Below are 20,917 nucleotides of genomic sequence, written 5' to 3'. Positions count from 1 at the left end.
CATACAAGCAATTTTTAATTCATTTTGTTCATAAAATATTATTAAAGTCATTCTGAATTCATTTTATTAATAATATAATTTGGTCATTTTTAGTCCGAATATAATCCAAATTCAATCCGAATATTCTATGGGCACAATCCAATTGGAATCCAAATATAAACGAATTTGATTTGGATCTACATATATCCCTAGAGATCGATTCATTTGATTCGTACAGACAATGTTTTTTTTTATGTTTCACTTCATACAGGTAAAATGTAATGTATCACATGGGTACATCAATTAACAAGATTTCTGCTAAAATCCCATAATTTCTTTGCAAGCTCCATATCTCTAGCCTGTGGTCCTGGTTGGGCCACGTTACTGTCACAAAAATATTCACCAGTTACACCCTTGACTTGCGTATGCAATGCCACATAGCATGTGGTTGCTGCCCCCTGCAAATAAACCCAGTGAAATGTACAAGCAACTAAAGTGCATGATCAGGGACTTCCAACTCTAAAGAGTAGAGCACTTCTCTTTATGTCCTGGGTTGTAGAGTCATGCCTAAACCACAACCACTATATTCCGATTGGTAACTAGGGCTATGTTTGGTTTTGTGGGTGTTTATTGAAAAAACTCCGCTACATAGGCATTGGCGCTTAATGTGCATGAAACCACTGTATGGTTTCAACATTTATCAAATAAACATTAAAAAACATAAATTCTTGGATTTATGTGCATAAGTCACTTGGGAAAACGTCAAATAATCCTTGTTTCCCCCAATGCCCCAGTATTTCTTGAAAAGAAATGCTTATGTGACATAACTTTATGGGGTGTTAATCTGAGGTAGAAAGTAATAAACATTTAAACTTATGTTCAACCAAATAGCAAAAGCAAGAAAGGATAAAGTAAAGTTTTTCAAATAAACATTTAAAGCAATAGACACCCCAACATAAACACCCACACAACCAAACACATACTAGGTATAGCTAGTTAAGACATGAATAGCCTGATATAGCTCCAACTTGTGTCAGTGTCGGGGTGTCCTAAACTCAATTCACCCATTCCAATATGGGGCGGTACAGGCCTATCTTTTGGTGGTCTGGTGTCAGACTGTGCTCTATTTTAGGCCCAAACTGGTTTTGGACAGACATTGGTCCAGCCTATACAGGCAGGTATAAAGTTTAAAACTTCCCTTAATTGTGTGTAGGTATGTATCAAAGAGAGAGAGAGAGATCCAAAATTCAATTTTATGCCACTTGAGCCAACTTGGTTCCAGCACACTAGCACCTAAGTTAAGCTTGATTGGATGGTTCCTTCAACCAACACCGGACCTAGATCCAGCTAAGACCAAAAGCACTTTGATGGTTGACCTTGGGATGATTTCTTCTTTCTTCTTCTTTTTTTTTTTTTTGGGTAAAAGGACTTGGGGATAATCTAGCCCCAGTATTGGAATATGACCAACCAATGCAAAAGCAAATGTCTTAATTAAACTTATGCATAAGGGTGTAAAACTCTATGAGAAAGCTAAAACTCGAGATATCTATACCATATAATGTGGATAAAGGATTCTGTCCTCAGAACACTTGTAGTCGTGCATTGATTTGCATTCATGAGTGCAAAACTCGAGATATCTATCTCCATAGTTGTATGTTTTCATTCATGCAAAGATGTTCTTAATTCTCAGTTTGAAAGGAGTACAAATACAAATATGTACAGTGCAAATACATACAAAATAATATAAAATACACAGATTTGCATTCTACATATATTTATATTTGTACTCCTTCCAAACTGAGCCTAATGCACGGCTGTAAGTGTTGTAAAAACAAATTCTGAGGATGAAATCCAGATATAATGTGGGTACTTGCCTTGGTGTCAGTGAAGATCATAAAAGTTAGATAATACTAAGACACTTAAAAAAGTACAGTTAAAAATTTTAAAAAGCCTGGATTTTCAAGCAAGTGGTTGAAGCCCTACCTAGATTCCTTAGATAAATTTAGGGATACAAGGTTAACCATTGATGGAAGGGTCTAGTATGGCTTTAGAAAACAGTATAGGAAATACCTGCTGAACACTTTTAATCACATATTTAAAGATCATTTGAACAAAACCTGCATGCAAACAACACAAGAATCATAACTCAAGTGTTAAACCCTCTTGATCACCAACTGATGGGTGTCTCAGTTGGTACAGTTAGTGGCTCGTTCTAGCAGAGACTTGGGATCAAATCCCATGGCCACCTTTTTCTTTTGGGGGGGGTTATGGGTCTGGTAGTTCAAGCCTCATGGAAGGAGAAACTTTCTTGCATATTCAGAATGGATAAAAAGAAGGATTTTGCTTTGAAAGATGATTACTGTGTCTCATGGTCTTTTTCCCCTCACCACCACCCCCCTTAATGATGGAGTGCCCTTGTTTCTTAGGACTGAACCAATTTAACTTGAGTTTTTTTTTTCTATAGCAAATTTTCAGTTATATCTTTGAGAAATGTTTAATGTATCTAAAAGTGAAGTACCTAGATGGCTTACTGTTTAAAATTCTGTTATGACGGAACAGATTGGTGGCAATAGGTCCTGGGTGAACTGAATTAGCTGTTATGTCCACCCCTTCTTCCTGTTTAAACATGGGAGGGGAAGCAGGAAAGAAATAAAAAACCGCTTGAAATGACTATCAAAAAACAAAAAAAAAAAATATGACAACCCTTAACTACAGGGAGCATGTAAGCATGGTAACAGTGAAAATATCAATTAAATTTGATTAAATCATGTGAATCTGTAGCTAAGACAGAGATGTGAGAGACAACAGGTTATACACATGCTCATGAGCAATAAATAATAATGAATTATTTAACAAATGATTAATAATGTTTATGTAAAAATATGAATAAACTAAAACTATACACCAATCTGGAGTGCAAGATTATATATGTCATACTAAAACATAAAAAGAGAAATCTGTTGTATGGTCTCTTCAGTTTGTTCAGTGAGAAATTTGATTTGAATTGATATATGTTCTTGTGTGATTTAAGCACCCATAATTCAACAATGGATGTGGCACTGAACAGAATGGAATGACGAAACAGGATTCATGTAGCCAACCCCATATAGTTGGACAAGGCTTAGATGATGATGAAGATATTCTCCATGTGTAGATGATAACTTCATGACCTTTCATGATTCTCATGTAAAGATGCCAATCACAGGACAGCAGCAGACCAGTAATATCAAATTCTGGATAACTGCTATTTGAATGTGAATAGTTTAAAACATTAAAAATTTGGCTCTTTTGCAATGTAGGCAAAAACATGTGAAGTCTATAATAGTGCCAACAATTTGAAGAGACTTCCCAACAAAACATCTTCACCTTGGAGGGAGGAGGACCGGTTCAGACTTCTTTGCGAGGAAAAGAAGAGAAGAGTCCATTAGAGGATAAAGATCAAACTCTCTCATCCTCACCCTCACGCCTCTTCATCCTAGATTCCAAGACAGGGTGCCATTGTCAACAAAAACCATATCCCTAATCAGTTTGTTTTTGTTAAAAGCAAGGTTGTACAATCTAGGGAATACAAGACATAAAGGTGAGTCTCCCTAACAAAGATATTCCTAAAACTTAACCCTATTTCCAGGCTTCCAGCAATGGGATCATACTGACTATGCTATGTGGAGAGAAGATGGACACAATGGATTTCCAGAGTCACTTTAGGTTGGAAGTTCTAGAACTACCAGAGTCCCACGCATTTGGGTTTATCCTATTAATGCTTTTGATTACCGAATTCCACAATGTATCATTTTTTTGGGGGGATAGCCAGAGCCACTTCCTTAGAAATGCTACTTTTTTATCCTTCAACCTGCCAATCCCAAGACCAGCACACTCTTGCATTTTGTGTATTGATTAGTGACCAATAGGGTCGATGGTTTTAAAATGAATTCCTTGAGCTGTTGCTTTTAGTCACATTTATGATGCTCTTTTCTATACCATTTACCCTTATTTGTACAGTATGATATGATTAGCAGCATTATACCTAAAATCAGTAAACCTATATAAAACACCAATACAGGCATAAGTAAACCCAAAAGAACTCTTTATCACTTAGGAGTCACCTTGGAAATTATGATATTAGGTCACTCGGGAAGAGAGACTACATTCAAAGTTTTGGACAAATGTCTTGCTTTGATGATAAAAAGAGAGGCCATGATGGATGCTGCTCCTGTCATGATGCTAAAAGACTGGATATTGTAGATGCATCTTATGATGACAAAGTCCCCGAAAAAGTATCCTAAAAGGCATTATTTATTTATTCTTTTGACAATATGGAAAATGAAGAAAAGGATCAAATTCAAAATCCCCATAGACAAGAATGAAAAGGAAGAGATAATTAAAGGTTTAGAAATGAGCATGGATCTTTTCATCTGCCTTGCTGGTTCTGCTGCATGGCTCATTGGTTCTATATTTCCGGTGGGAATTCATTCTGAAGCCACTAGAGTGGTGGTGTCCATCTAATTGATTGGGGTAATTTCTCTTATGTGTTTGGATTATCCATGGGCTAGGGCTCTGGGCAATGACCCCTGCAGATTTTTCTTGTGATGTCACTCAAAGTTCTTTTTGAGTAGTTGAGTGCACAACATGCTTTTCTCACTATCAATCCTTTCCCTGATGCATATAATTCCAGCTTTTAGGCTGTATCTGTAGGGGAGGGACACTGCATTAATGGGCTCAGCTGTAATGGGGAGACTTTTTTATTCTTTTACTTCTATTTGAATGAAGTCTATTGGGAGGAGCGGACTGGATACAGACCTAACCTTCTGCTGCATTTTTTTTCGCACAAATTGGCCATTCTCAGATTCAAAACAACCTTCTCATGCTTGTCAGCCTGAGATTTTAATATTGCACCAAGCAATCGCTTTTGCTGTGATAAACAACACCATTGACCAACTTTCACTTTTATTACTTGAAGAAATTTCTTGTTATTAGCAGATTGTTATATACCTTCAGACATCTAGCAAGTTCATTTGCATGCAATATATTGGCAAGCTTTGATTGACCATAAGCAAAAAAACTGGTGTACCTGCAAATTAAGAAGTCTAAAGATAAATAACAACATTGAACAAATCCTCCATTTGATGAACTTTCATAAACAGCTATACAATTACAAATAAGAAACAGAAAAAGACAGGTATTCTTAAGAACCATTAAAAGGGTGCAACATAAACTTTGCCCTATGAAAATGGACAAAAAAGTGAACCTGACAACTGAATCAAGCAATTGCTACCCTGCCTCTTTCTTTCTTATTTAGTGACCATAACCATCAGAGCAAGCAGACCAACAGTTTTCAATTAAAGAAATCAGAAATATGCTTCTGTTCATTCCGTTTTTAAATGACTTCATGCACCTCTACTAAGCAATACAAGAAAACAAGCACATGTAGTCCTTAGACTTATAACAATACCCTTCCAAAGTAGAGAGTAATGCAACTGAAAATGGTAGAGGAATTTGGAAGTTACCCAGATTCATCATTGATTTTGTCAAAACGAATTCCTTCACGATATGTAAGCCTGTGACCTTCTGATGAAACATTGGCAATCCTTCCTTTTTACTTTCACGTGCAGTACTCTTCATTGTACCCAGTAAAAGATCTGTCAAAAGAAAATGACCTGAAAAAATAACATTATAATCTATTTATCATCCCCTGATACATGTAATGAAGGAAAAGAGACAAACAGTAGACTCAGAAGAGCCCACTCTAAAAATTTCAACAGAACATAGTATTTTTTCACTTAAACTACATTAAATTTAACATTGTGTTTTACTAGAAATTTGCATTACATATAATTTTTTTTATTTTCATTTTTCATTTTTTGTTTTAACGATTATGATGCCCCAGGCCGTGTTGATGGATATTGTAGGAGAACAACAGAAGAACTCTAGTATTTTTCAGCTCCTTGAGTGACACAACAAAAAACGATATAACTGAATCTTCAAATTTGGAAGAAAATTAGAAGAAATTGTAGGTAAATGGATGAATGTTAAGAAAAAATAAAGTTTTTGACTGTTCAAAATGAATCACTTCCATGAAGATGCTTCTTGGACTCACAAACATTTATGTTAATCACCTAATGTTAGAGAATTAAGCCAGATCATGGTAAAATACCTAAGTGGTTTGTTGCAAACTGTAGTTCTATGTTGTCCTTGGACAGCTTGAATGGAGCCAGAACACCTGCATTGTTACTTAGAAGAGAAGAATGAAATTCAGATTCTATGTTTACCAAAACAATATATAAAGCATGGTCCAGAAGTCCATAAAATGATAATAACCAAATCAGTACAATGGAACTCCACTTTCTAGGAGCATAGATAAAAGAATGTTTAAAAGAATAGTCGTAGTGATTCCTGTCCTTGGTTTCTTACATGAGAATGTTCAATGGAAGTCCCAAAGAATTGAACTCCGATGCAAATTTCCTTACTGATGCCAGTGAGGAGAGATCTAACTCCATAACGTCAATTTTAGCATTGGGAATTTCCTTAATAATTGCCCGTTTGACATCCCTACCAGTACCCACATTCCTGACTGCCATAACTACATGTACTCCACGTAGTGTAAGAACACGTGTAGTCTCAGTGCCAATACCACTTGATGCTCCTGTAATTAAAATAAATATGAAAACAATGCTTTGTAATATAAGTTGTAAGAATGCGGAGAACAGATTTGAGATCCTTCATGCAAATTAAAAATATATTCACCAAAGACAACCAAAAGAAGGTAAAGTATGGTATTCCCACTGGTTCAGTCACAGACTTATTCTTCAAAACAACAAAAACATAAACAAATTCACCACTTATAGCTCAATTGAATCGGACAAGAATAACAAATAATTAATAGATATTAAGATATACCTAGCAATATAATTATTGAAATAATCAACAAATAGCCTTTTTAAAATTTATTAAATTTATGTGAAATGAACATGTGGAAGCTTCTCAAACAGGAAACAGAAAGAGGTTGAATCTTCAACTGGCAGAGAAATTGGCCATGCCTGCTCGAGTCATCCAAAATCTTATTGGGCTCCCCTTAAAAATAGTAATGGAAGGAAAAAATGATAGAATACAAATGTCATGAACATCTCAAAAGACATCCATAGCTATGGCTACTTTGGAGTTAGGACTTACAGTGCAGCACATATGACCACAAATCTATAACATAACTAGTGGAGGGAAGAACTTACATAATCTTTAGAGAATAGCTTAGATCAAACTCCATGGAATTGGCAACTTCTGGGACATTATTACCAACAACCCCTAATAAAGTCAGCTACTTCAGGACAGTCCATATATAACCAATTTTCTATAGCATACAACCAAGTCTATATAAAAGTTTTTAATAATTTGGTGAGAACTTTATTGTCTCTCTAGTTTGTGTAAAGGTTGCATCAAGCCTCAATCAACCCTTTTGGTAGCCAATACTTGGAAAAGTGGTCATTCATTGAATTCAAGCAAAACTGCATCAACTAACAATTAACTGAACCAATTACAAGGGCACCAAAAAAATGAGGAAGGATTGGAATTGGATAACCTCAAGTATCCCAGATAATCAAGAAGCAAGTAATGAACCCTATAATGAAAAGGATTTGGTGAAGAGGCATTCTATGAGGGTGCGCTCTTAAGCTGCCAGTATGGGTGTCCATGAAAAACCGAAAAATCGAACCGAATCGAGAAAACCAAACCGCAAAATGTGGTTAACCAAACTGGTCGGTTCGGTTTCGGTTCAGAATTTTTGAAAAACCGAAGGACCGGTTCGGTTTTCGGTTAACCTATAAAAAAACCAATGGTTAACCGAACCGACCGGTATATATATTTATATGTGTATTTTATAAATATTTTTAATATATGACACATATTTTCTATGTATTTTATATAAATATATATTCAGTATATATAAATATATACTTAATTATATTTATAATGATCTATTTATAAATATATTATATATTTGTAAAATATTTATAATATATTATATATCATTCATTATTTATAATATAATATTATACATATATTTATATAATATATATTATAAATATAAAAAACCAAAAAACCAAAGAACCGAACCGATCAAAAACTGAAACCGGCAGACCGATTAACCGGTGGTACCAGTTCGGTTTCGGTTTGGCAAAATGAAAAAACCTATAACGGTTCGGTTTACAAAAAGGGGCCATGGTTAGGAACGGACACCCCTAGCTGCCAGTCTAATTTTAAGATCAGGACCCACTATCAGATATATCCCAATCTAAACAATGATTCCAATTATAGATATTTGCTTAGAAAAGTTGAACTTCTAATGGTGAATAAGCTATTACTAAAACCCCAAACATAATTCACAAAATTAGATGGCTTAAACTTATCTGATTTTCTAGACAGATAAAATTTTAGGTCAGACCTATTTAATGGTAGGTCAAGATCCTCTATTTACACAACCACCAAATTTTGTATAACTCCAAGAGCAGCAATTGGTTCATCAACGTGCTTAAAACATGAGACATAAATCCCAGTAACCATAAACTGAAATCTCCACCAAACTCATCCCAAATAATATCAATTACTGCCAAAATGGTAGAAAACGAAATCATCTTTACTCAATTTCATGTACCAAGATAAACAAGTAAACAGATAGACGAATAGAAACCAAGCAATACAGGAAAGAAACAAGAAACAGAACAGAACATGCAAAGGTCACCTGTAACAATGGCAGTAAGGCCAGTGCCGTCGATTCCTTGTGTTACTTCCTCTGCAGTTGAAGAAGCTGAGAACCCAGAAGGTCCTGTCCTGCTAAACAACCACATAGTTTCTTCTCTGCACCCCACAAGATTAACAGAGACTCAAGAAAAAACAGAAAGCGAAATCCAAGTCCGGTCAGTGTCTCTCTCAGAGTCTGCACTTCAATGACCACGAAAAACAGGAAGCATAACAGATCTTTGATCTTCGTCAAGGGCGGATGGGTGCGAGTAAAAAATCAAAAAATCCTCACCAACAATAATCTTTTTGCCGAATAAAAAAAACAAAAACAAACAAACAAACAAAGGGTTCGACTATGATATGGAAAAGATATGATATCGGAAAAGCAACTGACCAATAAATCAGAATCATTGGCGTGTTCATATTTTCATTGGTCGAATGCGCCCACCGTAATTCTTTTCTCAAAAAGGGTCGTGACGTCATGCCCTTGAACTTCCATCGAGACCAGAACCAGTTGGTCCTTGGTTCGTGCGCCGAGTTTAGGTGACAGACATGGGGTACAGAGTATTTGGTGGAAGTCATCGTTCATTTATAGTTGAAAGTCTGCCTGGATCAATTTGAGATGAGGTGAGAACTAAGAAATAGTTATCTTCCACATGGGAAATGATTAAATTAAAATTGTCACAATTTTTTTTTCTGATTCTTCCAATCATCACTGTTTATTTTTTTCGCGTCTGTAGATCAGTAGAAGGTCGTTGGACCATTATAAAACTTAAGTTGAGCTGATCTTTCTCTAGAACTCGCACAAGATTTAACTTGCAGCATTTTTTTCCATGTCTGTCATGTGAACAGACACTGTCAACAGCTCTGCACAATGTTTCCTTGAAGATCCACGATCTCTCCCAGAAATAAAACTCAGCCAAGAGTCGTTTGGGGAGTAAGAGATATTATTTCTTGAGCTTTTTCTAAGCTTGAATAATGAATTAATTAAACCTGCGAATAGTTGAGATTTTGGCTTGCATGCAATTGACCAGGCTTAGCAATGCTTACGCCTGTCATGCAAAATGGCTTTTTTGCTGAAGTATGCTCTTTTTAAGAACTCGTTGCTTTAAAAAGGATTAAACAGATGAAACACAAAATAGGAAATATTAACCAGAGTGAAGATGATTTAATCTCCATTATTAACTTTCATATAGAAGATATATATCATAAACCAGAGTCCAAAAGAAACTCCATCCTCAATCCCATATATATAAAGAAGTTAACCAGAGACTAATAAAATAAGCTTCTTATTTAACCAAAATGTAAGGTTCAAAACAACAGACACCGGCATCCACTACTGAGTCAAAGAAATGAACTTGATGAGAGAAGCACCCATGCATTAAGTGCAATATAACTTGCGGCTTGGAAATCCTGCCAACCACAAAGCCAAATGCATATAATTAAGTTGGTTTCTCAATATATTATAATTAAATTCATCATCAACAACAGTCTTCCTTTTAAGCAGATTGTATGGCAATAGAGTTTAAATAAACAATTAACCTGTTAAAGAATCATAAGAATAAGCTAAACCAACTGGATGGATTTAGATATTTTATTGTAGTAGTAGTAGTACAACACTGATACAGTTTTTCCATCTTAATTTGTATGTTCATCAACAAGCTTTTCTCTGGTAAAGACCTTTAACGAACGGTGCAAATTAACCAAGATGGAATGTAGGAAGACCAGAGGGAAACAACTTTCTGTTAAATATTCAAGGATCAGACCATATTTAAGTGCATGAGGAAGCATGTAGCTGCCAACCAGCTTAATTATTCCCAAAACACAATAAGCAGGCAAAGACGAAATTATTCAGAGCCATATTTCTTTAGAATATATACATTAATTAAAAACAGAATTGTTTTTAAAATAACGTTTGTGAGAAGGAAAATGGGAAGTAAGATAACGTAGTCCCCAGTCCCCACTTTAAATGAAAGAAAGGGAGGGGTGAAGATTATTTGCTTCAAACTTTGCACTGCTAAGAGCACAAAAAACAGAAAGTACAAATTTTACATCAGGTAATTAGAGTGACAAACAAACAGATTCAAGGTTGAATAGGGCGCAAAATTAATCTGCACTACAAAAACAAACAATGACAAATGTTTGTTGGCGTTTGCACAATAAATTTTGCAAAGAAATTCATGGCACGTGACTTACACACGTACAGATTAAACTGATTTATTGAATTCGGAGAAGATGGTTTTACTAGTTTTATGGGCTTGATAATATCTGAAAATATTTTTACACCAACTCAAGTGTACATTTAATCAATTATACTTATCCAGAGAATTATATTTGTAAAAGAATTACAGGAATGTTATTAGAATGTGAATTCGCCAATTATCATAATTCGGAAAGGGATATTATCTAAAGTTCCCATGACTTTTCAAAACCTCCATAAAAGCCCCTATATAAGCATTTAAGTATTAATAGAAATTGTTCATATAAGCATTTGAGTATTTCACATGGCCAAACTATCCCTATATATTAGGCCCATGCCCAATTCTAAAATTTATAGGCCTAGTCTGGACCTGGGCCTAGGGCAGGCGTAATTATGTTATAAAAAACACTTAATAAGTTTATTGGCCATTCAAATACGTAGTTTGGTCATGTAAAATAGTTAAATGCTTACATAATCAACTTTTACTAATGGTAACTGACGGTGATCTAATGAAAATCTTAGCAGGAGGTAAATTTTATACAAATAAAAAGATTTTTTAATGGATTAAAAAAAAAGGAAGAGTTTATTGATGGGTTGGTAAAACGTTTAACCGATGTTTGCTTTTAGGAAGGAATTCTTAACATTTTCTTTTTCTTCTTAAAATAAAAAATAAATAAAAAAACGAGTTCTATCCTTAAATCTTATATTAAAGACTTTATCGTATTTTTAGTGGTCAATTATTTTAAACATAAACATTAACAATTTATTTAAACAAACTAGGATGATCATCTTCTAATCCTTGTACCAATTATATATATGAGCTCCACTGCATGAATCTTATTTTGCCATTCCATTTTGTTCAGTATCATATCCATTGTTAAATTATAAAAACATAAATTATTTGAACAAACTGTAACTCTAATGCTAAGGGGGAATAAATCTCTAAGGCCCCGTTTGGTTCATGGGAATAGGGGTCTAGAATTGGAATCAAAATGGCTATTCCGATTTTAACTGTTTGGTTGGATGGAATCAGAACTCCATTCCCATTCTTGCTGGGATGGCATTCCTCCATTTGAGGGAATGGGCATTTCTTGCCCCTCTCTTGGGAATGAAATCCCATTCCTGTTGATTTTAATTTTCATTCTCATTCCTATCTGAACCAAACAAACTATGGAAATAGCCCATTCTGATTCTAATTCCGGAAGATTTTGATTCCAATTTCAGAGGATTTTGATTCCGATTCCAATTCCGACTATGAACCAAATGGACCCTAAGAGTAGAATAGGAATTTTCTATAAATAAAGATGAACAAAAATTGATTCTTCTTTTAACAATGATTTTGAATTTTGGCCATGGTTCATTAAATTCTTGTATGTTAGACATGTGCATAAAACTCTTTTCTAAAGACTATCACATCTTTGTTTGGATGTGATCTTTCAATCATGGTTGCCTAATTTTACTAGTAGCCCATAAAAGATCAATATTGTTGCTGTCAACAATTTAAAAGAAGAAACATTAGATGAAATAAACTTTTTCAATCATCATATAACATATTTTTGTATTTGACATTCGATCAATATATTAAGATACCTTCCACATGGTAGGCCGTGACCTGATACCCACAATTTTCAGGTTTGGATTGGTTTTCCCATAAAGTGCACCCAACAGCATATCCCACCTATCCATTGGAAACACTTTCAATACTTGTCATACGGAGATGTTCCTAAGACTCGGTTTGGAAGGAATATAAATATAAATATATAGAATGCAAAACTTTATATATATTTTGTATCTATTTATACTATACAGATTTGTATTTATATTTCTTTCAAACTGAGCCACAATTGGGATTTGTGTGGCAGGGAACAAATGCAAATTTTTCATCAGTTTTGTTTAATATTACTCTATTTTTGACCTACAACAGTCATGGAGTCTTAAACAACAAAATGGAAGTACAAACAAAAATAATATGTATGAAAAATTCTAAGAAAATGCTTAAACAAAAAAAAATATGAACATATTTTAATAATGGATTTCAATAACATGGCCTTGATAACATTTTGATATCCAATTAATCCGTTCAACAATCCATATGAATGATTAGGGGTATTACTTACTCGGGCAGCCCAATCCAAGCTTGGATGAGTAACCTGACCCATCCCAACTTGAATATGTTGAATTGCAAAAAAAAAAAAAAAAGAAAAAAAAAACACTCGAGTGTGTTGAAATTCAATTTAGGCTGGGCTTGGCTTAAGCAGGGTAAATCAGGCTTCAGTTCCGATTTAGTCCGAGATTAGGCCTTTGGCCCATTTCAGGGATGGGCATGGGTTGACCTTACATGCCCTAACCCAACCAACTCACTGACAGCATTAGCACTGGCATCCAGCTGCACATTGGGAACAGCTAAGGGAGATGTTCCTGATGTTTGGTCGGATGTCATGCGAAAACAGGACTAGCTGAATTCAATAGCTGTGAAATCAATGATAATTTATGGTTGGTGTGGTGCATTATCATTGGTTCTACAGCCCACTTCACAACCATTTCATTTGGCTAACGGGAATAAGGTTTTCATGCTTCTTGCTTTTCTGGATTTTGAGAAAGGGGAAAGTTGGTCAATGAAATTTTCAAGAAATCTATGTTCTTTTTTTTCAGATTTATCCAAGGAATGTTTATTTTTCTAGTTGGTTAAGTGATACCCATCTTCTAGGTGAATAAATAACTTTACTACTTGGGAGAAAGTTGCCAACACTTGAATTAGACAAAAATGCCCCTTTTAATATTGAATTTTTATGGCTAAAATGGTCATTGCCTTATTTATATGGGAAATAAAAGAACACGGGCAAATGCACTTACCTAGATAAATCTTTCCTAAAAAATACTTACCAAGGTAAATGCATTTACCCAAATAACTTACCGAAAAGCAAAAAGAGCCTAAAATCTTCACAAGCCATTTCCTTCAACTCACTGTTTTGAAGGCTTTGATTTCCAATCATGTTTTTTGACGAGTCCTGTTGCCAAATATCTATGGACGCCCAATAATGACCGAAATCTCTTCCATTTTATTGGATCATAGTAAAACTGCACAAAAATGATAAAAAAATAATAATTCTAAAGTAACAATTTAAAGGAAAAAAATTCACACTTACATAATAATTGACATTATTTTTGAAAAATCCATTGGTATAGAAACATATGATACTAATACCATGTGAGATGTATCATGTACCTCAGACTATGTCAAGGTGCAACATTAAAACGTCAATACTGTAAAAACACAAGGCGCAACGTTATGGTAGTCATATTACAATATTTGTAACTTGAGGACCATTTTTCAATATCAATACCAAAAGTGTTTGTACCATAAAATCTACTAACATTTATTATCTAACAAAAACTAAATAAATAATTACAAACCACTGGATCAAGTTAAATTTGTATCTATCTCTATACCATTATTAAAAATACAAATGAGCTTGAGAAAGGTTTCCTTGCCAAAATCCCCTTATTTTTTAATATAGTCTCACTCTGATTGTGAGGGGGCAGAAAATATAATTTAATTTGCTAATTTTCACCTTATTTAATTAACTCTCATTCTTATATTTTGCAATATAATACCCATTTTTTTAAAACCAATACAAAACTAAAAGTATCTTTTGTCATGTGGCAAGTAAGTAATTCAACCATCCAGGTCTAATGAGTCAATCCATGATGTTATAGTTAAATAATAAAATTTTAAAAATAAAAATAAATACAAAAAATATAACATAGAAAAATGGTCATATTTCTAATATTTTGTATTAATCATATTAAAAAATAAAGTGATAAACGAAAATTACTTTTATCGATGATGGAAATCAAATGCAAAATTTTAAACCGACCCAAAAATGAAATCTTTTTTTTACTTTTGGTGGTGGGTCAACACATTCAACCTGTCAGGTCAAATGTATCAACCCTTCATGCTATAATTAAATAATAATAATTAAAAATATAAATATAAAAAGTTAGAAAAAATATAGAAACTTTGTAGAAAATATTTGGACACATTGCTAATATTTTATATTTGGTATATTAAACAAAATAAGTATGATAAATACAAAATATTTTTATATACATAAAAGTACAAAAAATTATATGTAGAAAATTTTGGATTCATAGTATTACTATCATAATCATCATCATCTAAAATTAATTAAGACTTAAAAAGCATATTTACATTTACTAATAACTGGACAAAGACAATAGTCAATGTTTAAAGTATTAATATATATGAGTTTTAGACATGGTGCGGCTAGGAAAATACAGATTTTGAAAAAAAAAAAAAATCTACCATATCTACCACATATCATGTCCATGTTGGTGCATGTGGTCCATATCGGTGTATATTGATCAATATTTGACTACAGCAAATTGATACTCAACTCTTACAAACTTTTACGTGCAAGGCCATAGGCTTATATACTCAATCATTACAAACCATATTTAATTGTTACAAATCCTACACAAACATTAGAATCTGATATAAATTCACATTTACCATTAAAAACCATACTTAGTTTTTACAAATCCAACCATTACAAACTGAGATTCAATTGTTACAAATGGTCAAAAACCATTATAAACCCATGCTTCATTAACCATTACAAATCTAATCATCTATACTCTTTAAAGTTATGGCTAATAAGGCATGATTGAGAAATGGAGAATAGGAATTAAACTTTAAATATGGGACTTAGAAAGGGAGAATTGAATGAAGTGAAAAATAGTATTTAAATTACTTTTACTACTCTAACAATAGAGATAAACCAAATTAATTCAATAAGAAGGGGATTTTAGTTTAGAAAAAGTTCAAAAATTTAAGACCTCATTCATACTTTTTAATAAGTAAATATAAACATAAATACAAGGAAATCTATGATACCAGAAGAGCTTTGACCAATCAAGCTCCTTCCACGAATACCACCTGATTGGTTACCATTGTAGTCCAACACAACACACACGTATGAATAAAATGAACAAATCTATCCTCACCTTGTATCAATGTACAAAAACTTTCAAAAATGCTTTTGAGGTTAGTCCTATATATGAGTAACAAGTTATATTAAGTTGTAGAGCTTCATTACTAATGCATTCCATTAATTCAAATCAGATGGGCCTTCAAAAACACAATCAATTCAAATTAATTAGATTAGGCTAAGATTAAGACGATACTTACATTGGTTTAGTTGGTTGACTTGAAATTTTTAATTAATCTGTAACCATTAAATGGTATATCATGGAAGATGATCTACTTACTAATAGGCAATTAAGTACATGATTTGTCTAGGAACCGAGAGTCACGATCTATCATCAACTCATCACCTACATTACTTCTTATATTCCCTTATTCAAGTTGTTATTTCCATGGCTTAGGACCTTATCAGTCTATACAATCATCACTCCCAATAAGGTAATAACAGCCAACCCATTAATCTCTCATTCTCTCGCAAGGATCCCAAAAACCCTATTACCATACGTTTCATAATTTAAACAGTTACAGTATATAGATTTGACAATTTCTTCACTTTCATTCCCTTCTTTCCTTTGTTTGTTTCAGCTCGAAAATATAAATTAGATACATATATTAGCTTACCGTATCGATCCTCTTGACTGAATCACGGGCTCTGTACTCGATGAGCCAACCTTCAGGCACACCGCTGTTTGGCCCCGCCACCACTACGACGGACTTGATACCATGATGAATAAGTTGTATTGGGTTGTAGCCATGCAAATCCACCATCGTCGTCGGTGGCGCTGACGGCACTGCAGCTCTCAACGGTGTTGCCACGATTACCCTCTCACTCCCTTCGGTCACTGGTTCCTTTCTTATCCTCCGTTTCAGTGATTTCTTCTTCGTCGCCAACCTTCCATTTGCATTGACGTCAGGTGGATTAATATTGCTGCGAAGAAACGACTTCGCCACGACCTTCATCCGATTCTTTTCCATCCTCGCTGCCTCTTTCCACTTCACCTGCGATGTTCGCTGAAGCCTCGTCCCCTGATCATTCTGCCCCTCGGAACTGAACGGTGGTACAACCATCATCTCTTGCTCGGAACCGTGGCTGTCCATCATCTTTGAACGAGCTAGAGAGAACAAGAACCAGCAGGCAGAGTAGCTAGCTAGGGAGAGACTGATGAAAGATCATATTAAGGTGGTGGAGTTAATGCACGAGACCATGATGCCAAGTGTAGCAAAGGTAGGGAGAAGTAATTACTTTATGAAACCGTAGAGTTATGGCATATTGTCGTAAGGTACCATACTGTGATTATTCAGGGGGATTTTGATACAATGATGCATTTGACAATATTAAAAAAACCGCCTTGCAGCCTTTCCTTAGGTTGTGTTTGGTTTGAAGGAAATAGTAGGGAAAGGAAGGGACAGGCATGGAACCTTTACAAACCTTGTATGGGTTCCTGCCTTTCATTTCCTTTTCCTTTAAGTTAAACATGGTTTTAGGATGGTAGTATCCTATTAGAATAAATTTAATCCTTTTTGACCCAAATATTGTTGGAAAGCATATAAACTTTATGTATAAGTGTTAAATTTAATAATATTTTGAATTTTATGTGAAGTATAATTGATAGTTTATGTGTTTTTTATATGTCATAATCAAATAATTAGAAATTTTGTTGCTTGTTTCTTCTTTGCATTTTCATATGTGGGGCGTGTTTGGATTCTCAAAATCCAACCCGCTATAAGTTTATTTTGAGGCAGGTATGGATTGGGAGGTTTAAGGAGGCCAGTAGGGTCTAGAATTTACAAAACCCTCTCCAAACCCAGCCCGTTGTAATCCCTACTTTCCTCCTTTCATTAATCTATTTTGTGGTTTTTTTTAATTTTTATTTTTCAAATTGAAAAAAAAAAATAACTCAAGTAGCCAACAACTTTAAGTCTTTGAACACTTTCATCTCTCATTAATTTACTATTAACTCTCTCTTCTCTTTCTCATCAACTCCTTTAATTTGATTATCTCTCCTCATTAATCATTCCATTAACTCTCTATCCTTCAATTAATTACTCCACTAATTCTCTTTCCTCTCAATTATTTCATTAAATTGCTTAGAATTTTTCAATTTCTTTTCCTTTTTATTTTTATTTTATTCACTTTCCTCTCATTAATCTAATAAAATCACTTCAATCTAGCCTAGGCCCAGGGCCCACATCAAGCCCACAAATTTCAAGTCCAAACTTGGGCCTAATACTTCAAGACTAGCATGGGCCCAACCTAGCCTGTAAACAAATAAAATTTTAAAAAATAATTAATAAAAATATCATAAATAGTTAAATCACCTAAAAATAATGAGAGAGAATTCCATTATGTACACCATTTCTATTATTAGCCTATTATATTCCAAAGAGAGACAGAGAATTTTACTCTCATCCAAATTCCATTTACTTGTTTCATAATCAAATTCTATTTAATTGGCTAATTGTTAGAAAATTATAATTTGAAACCTAATAACTAAAATTAGTAGATAATTACTAAAGTTAATAAAAATATTAAATCTTAGCAAATTTTTATCTAGCAACTATTAAAAATTAATAAAATTTAATAGTTCATAACTTAAAAATTAAAATACATTTGAGTTCTATTTAAAAATAACAGATATTAATAGGATAATTAAAATTAATAATAAAATGTAAGAGAAATATCAAAAGGAATAAAACAAATCATTTTGCATTCCATATAAAAATTAATTAAAATAATAAAATTAATAATGGCCCAATTAGAAATGTCATAAGAATCCTACTTAAGGATGACGATTTATAACTTAGCCCAACCTTGCTAGACCTAAAAATTCCCAAGCTCAAGCAACTATTTTCTTCTAATCTAGCTCTGACTCGGATCTACACCAAGCCCACACATAATGCTAGCAATAGGGTTGTAAATGGATCGAGTTCAAATCAGATCTAGTTGCATAAGCATCTACTTATCATTATTATGTCAGATTTCAAATCTGATTTGAACTTAATCCATAACCATCTTATTGTGTTTAAAATGACCAAAAATTTTAAAGTCTAAATAACTAATTATTTAAAGAATATGCATAATAAACATATATAAATATTAAATATTAAATTTATCAATTATTAACTTTGTATAACTATACAAAATATATATGCATATGCATAATTATACTACGTATATACACAAAATAATATTTTTTTATTGGACTTGGATTTTAATCAGATTGAATGGGGTTAAATCCACATCCGATCTAATTAGTAATCAAAGACAAGTTCTAACATCCAAATTTAGGATAATTGCATTTGGAGTTGAATCAGATATTGGGTTTTCAGAGTCCATTAACAACCCTAGCAGGCAACGTCCAAGCTCGACCAAGAAGTTATATGGTAAATATTATTATATAATATTTAGATAACAAAATTTATATTAATATATGGATAGAAATTTTTATATATTTTTATAATAAACAAAAATTAAATAAAAATACAAAAAAAAAGTCATAGTTTTATAAGTAATACAAACAAGCCTATCTTGTTCCCAAGCCTAAACAAATATTATTATGCTTGAGGTGTGGATTGGGCTAGGCCAGGCAGCCTTAAAAACTGCTAATACACTATCAAATCTAGCACAAGATCTTTAATTTTGTTGGTTCATTGGGCTACACAATGGGGGTACCCATCCCCCATATCTCTTTTAACTTCAATAGTTTTAATTTTTAGTTAAAAACCCAAAAATAATGCATGCATGGATTGTACTTGATTTGATTCAATCCAATCACGAATTCCACATTGCTCTTAGGGTGCAATTAGACGAGTTGGGTTAGGTTGAGGATTAACTCAAACCCAACTCAAAGTCTTAAACCTTGAGCTCAAGTTTAGATTAATTTAATTATGACTACAACCTAATTTTATATATTTACTAATATTTAAGTAATATTTACAAAAAAATGTAACATTTAATCATTAATGAAGTAAAATAAATAAAATAAAACACTAAAAGATAATATGGAAACAATATTCCGTTCCTTCCTTAATTATAATAGTTATCAGGTTTTATTGTTTCACATTCCCTTGACAAATCCTATGCATCACATGGGTCTCCACTAGTATATGATATTTGTATGCTCAACTAATATCCATTCCAAATTTATCCAAGTATCATGATGGGATTCATAATATTTAAACAATAATCCCCCATTGGTAATTGTAAGTTGCACCAACAAAACACTCCCAACACCTTCCCAAAAGCCACTACTACCGCACATTGGTAACATCTCCCTTCTCATTCATATATAGGGAGATGTTACCAATGTAGGGCTACAGTGTCCTATTAGGACTGTTGAGATTTTTGTTGGAAGCAAATCTAAACTCTTGGATGAATGAACATTTTCATCGAGACAAGTGAATCAAGGCGGAAATACATAGGAATGGCAATGGGGTGGGGCAAGGTTGGGTTTTGCGTGCCCCGTTTCTGACCCCAAGAGGGCTAAAAATCCCAACCCCATCCCCATTTTCATAATGTATGTATGAAGTTTTGCTCCCAACCCAATCAGTGATTAAAAAAAATCTGGGCCGACCTGAGCATGGCAGGGTTAAACCCCCACGGGATGGGTCAAATTAAGAGACAAATCCTACAAACCCTTGTTGAAAAAGGTAATGGAGGCCTAGGAGGTAAGGCAGCCCAGCTAGGGTCCGGTGCACCAACTTAGATTGCGAAATTTGTCCATACAATGTCTGTACAGTGATATTTTGGTTAATTCTACATAAATTATGGTGTCAACAATTGTAAACCCTTGTTCAACAATATAAATATTACTTTCTACCTAGGGATGTAATGATTGATTTAGATATAGAAATAGTTGAATTTGGTAGAGAGGCATCAAACCCTATAAATGTGTACAGTGTATTCTTCTCCTCTTCATCATTTTCTTTGCTATGATATTCTTTACTCTCTTCACAACATTTTCTCTGATACCATAGCGTCGATCAATCACACTATAGTTAGC

The 20,917-nt window shown here is 33.7% G+C and overlaps 1 pseudogene across 1 annotated transcript; it reads right to left on the bottom strand.

The window, feature by feature from the left end:
* Nucleotides 1–110: 110 nt before the first annotated feature.
* LOC104611418 (short-chain dehydrogenase TIC 32, chloroplastic-like) lies at nucleotides 111–9,606 on the bottom strand (annotated as a pseudogene). Its single transcript, XR_016083906.1, has 8 exons — nucleotides 8,708–9,606; nucleotides 6,388–6,619; nucleotides 6,131–6,207; nucleotides 5,484–5,633; nucleotides 4,969–5,047; nucleotides 2,511–2,595; nucleotides 2,050–2,096; nucleotides 111–437 (listed from the first exon to the last, which is right to left on the bottom strand). The product of XR_016083906.1 is annotated as a short-chain dehydrogenase TIC 32, chloroplastic-like (transcript).
* Between the last annotated feature and the right edge of the window lie 11,311 nt (nucleotides 9,607–20,917).

Source organism: Nelumbo nucifera, chromosome 3 (genome assembly GCF_055504915.1).
Source record: "Nelumbo nucifera cultivar China Antique chromosome 3, China Antique-T2T, whole genome shotgun sequence".
Classification (NCBI taxonomy): Eukaryota; Viridiplantae; Streptophyta; class Magnoliopsida; order Proteales; family Nelumbonaceae; genus Nelumbo; species Nelumbo nucifera.
Note: the sequence above shows the minus strand (reverse complement) of the source record. Positions and strands in the feature narration are given on the sequence as shown.